Source organism: Myotis davidii, unplaced genomic scaffold (assembly GCF_000327345.1).
Source record: "Myotis davidii unplaced genomic scaffold, ASM32734v1 scaffold544, whole genome shotgun sequence".
NCBI lineage: Eukaryota > Metazoa > Chordata > Mammalia > Chiroptera > Vespertilionidae > Myotis > Myotis davidii.
Window position 1 is genome coordinate 2533818 of NW_006297018.1, and position 3080 is coordinate 2536897.

Below are 3080 nucleotides of genomic sequence, written 5' to 3' on the forward strand. Positions count from 1 at the left end.
GAAAGTTGCAGTTAGATTATTAAAAAGAAAAGTTTAAGGATGAACTTAAATGTTTCTGTAAAATGTGAATTTTACATTGTCTTTTATGTCATATTTTTAGAAAATATTTTTATATATTTCAACAAAAATATGGAACCATTTAATGAAACTTATAGTCCTTAAATGTTTCTGAACTTTTGCCATCTTTCAATAGAACTTGAATGTAAATGTTATGACTGTTTACTCAAATGGTATTTTTCTTGCATTTCAAAGCTTGCTTTTCTCTTCTAATGAATGTAAAGTTCATATTTGTCATCTCTTGGGACAGATAGAATTAAAGGAAATAGAAATTTGAAAATCAAAGATATATTATACCCACAGAAGTTCAAACTAAACCACAGTGCATAGAGGTCAAGGTGGGAAAATGGACTGTCAAGCCAGCCAAGAATGGGGACATTTTGATGCTTCTGGTTCTTAGAATAGGACTGCCTGTAAGTTTCATCCTCATGAGACCTGGGGTAGACTGCTATTCCTAGCTCCATCCCTCTAAGCAGCAGAGAAGGGTGCCATTATTCTCCTTACTGCCGGAGACAGTAGGTCCTGGGACTGATTTCAACAAATGAGAACTTCTGAATCTTGTAGTGTCATACCCAGATAATTGTGATGAATCATTGTGCCTGGGGAGTTGAGAGGGCTCAGGTAATAGAGGAAAGCTGGTTATAAAATGTTAGCAGACCAGGTGGAGAGGCGGTACCAGATAGTGGTTAAGAGTGGGGCTCTGTCCGAACTCAGAACTTCTAGCTTCAAGTTTTAGCTCTCCACCTGACTGAATGACTGTGAGTGAGTAACATTCTTTCTCAGTCTCAGTTTCCTTATCAGTAAATAGTAGTTAGTAATAGTAGCCCATCATTGTTGTGTTATGAGTAAAAAAAAAGAAGCTTGGTACTGCCTGACAAATAAGAGCTCACTCAACATTAGTCCTTATCATTACAGAGAAGCCCAAGTAGCTGTCAGGAACCCTATGGTTACAGGCAGTGTGTGTTCACGTAATGTAACAGTGGTGGTGTTAGCAGCAGCTATGGGAATAGAAACATCTCTTGCACATTTACTATATGCAGGCCCTGTGCGTACAAGGATAGAAGATGTGGGGGCTAGAGTCAGCTGAGTAGGCAAGTGGATATAGCTTCACAGCCACTGATTCTGGCCCCTTTGGGGAAGGCTTGAAAGCTGGTTTTGGCTACTTGTGTCCCAGGCCTGGGCTTATTGTTTCTGCTGGTTACTTGCGTGGATGGTGGCTGAGGCCTACTGTGCTAGATTGAATCAGGTTCCTCACCCCCCAACCCACCCACTTCCCATTCTGGAAACTGTTTCTTAGACTTTCCTAAAATAAGACAATCTAGACCAGGGATTTTTCAACAATCTAGCCTCAGCACACTGGTGTGCTGCAAGAACTTTTAAAACATGCAATACCTGACTAGTTAGGGCACTGATCTCTTCCCTTAGACTGTCAAGTAAAAAAAGACAACAGTCAACACAACAATAGGTGTCCAGTGTGAATAAATCAAATGAATACCTATTTTTTCATCTGATCGACAAAACATATTTTTGTTTGAGCTACAGAACTTTAGTAATTAGTTTATGTGTGCCCTAAGATGAAAAAGGTTAAAAATCGCTGATCTGGACTTATGCTATGTAGTCATATTGTATAGGACTTGTTTATAAATATTGTTGACTAAATACTCGCACATTACTTTTTGTTTATTCACCAGGCCACACAAAGCATGGCAGTTAATTTCACGTCCCTTCCCTTTTGTTAGTTAATATTCCACATAAAGAAGAAACCACATCACGTGACAGCAGTACCTTTTGAAATTGATCAGTGTGGATAGACAGTTGTAACATATTCTACAGGGCTGTGAATGTCAACCATTTTGAGCTTGGTTAGAGGGGGGCATGTTCGAACTTGTAGATCCCTCAGAGAAAAGTTTTCCATTTCCCTGAAACTAAAGATTTCAGATGACTACAAATATCATATGGATATATTAAAAGAAAGACCTCTTGCATTCTCTGAATCATGAAAATTATAGTTTAGCAGTTACTACATATTGTTCTTAGCGCTTTCTAAAACAATGAAGACATCTTAAAATCAGTCACAATCCTGAAATAACTTTATTCTTCCCCACCACCTCAGAATTGTATCCAAAGTTGTGTCTGATTTCCACTCAAAAGTCAATATACTACATTTCCCAGGAAGGAGTATTCTTGTCAACACTAAAGACTGAGCGATATTTTTCAGCATTGCAGGACAGAGCCTGCCTGCAGCAGTCTAGAAATCTTGGCTGTGACTTCAATTTGTGGGGAAAATAAAGCTGAGGTGAAAGAGAGTTGACACATATAGAGAGAGAACCATCCACTTGTAGGAAGGAGGGGAGGTCCTGAGAGACCAGAGCTAGGAAGGAAGCCGTCACTAATAAGAGATGAAAGGGATCTGCTGTGGGCTCTGAACCCTCAGAATTGGAGGAATAGGAAATAGGATTGATAGCAGTACATTTTTAAAGATGTTTTTATTGATTTCAAGGAGGGAAAGGAAGAACAAAGACAAGCAGCATAGAAGCCTCTATAAGAAAACTGCCAGTCAGGAAAGGCTGGCTGTAAATTATGTAAAGCAAGACTAAGCAAGGTATTCTAAAATAAACGAGAGGTCATTTAAAATTAAAAGACTACTACATCATGATAAATTTTTCAAAGTGAACATCTTCCAAGTGACTAGCACCCAAGTAAGGCAAGATGATGTTATTAGCACCCCAGAAATCCTTTCATACTTCTTTCTAGTCATAGCCATGTTTTGTTGTTAATCCTCAGATGAGAATATTCTTTCATTGATTTTTAGAGTGTGTGGCAGGGAGGGGGAGAGTTGAGAGAGAAACATTGATGCGAGAGACATATCGACTGGCTGCCTCCCAACCAGGGCCAGGGATCGAAACTGCAACCTGAGACATGTGCCCTTCAGGAGGGAAACTGAAACTCTTCAGTCTAAAGACCAATGCTCTATCCACTGAGCCATGGTTTTGATTAAGCTCACAGCTTAATACACAGCACTT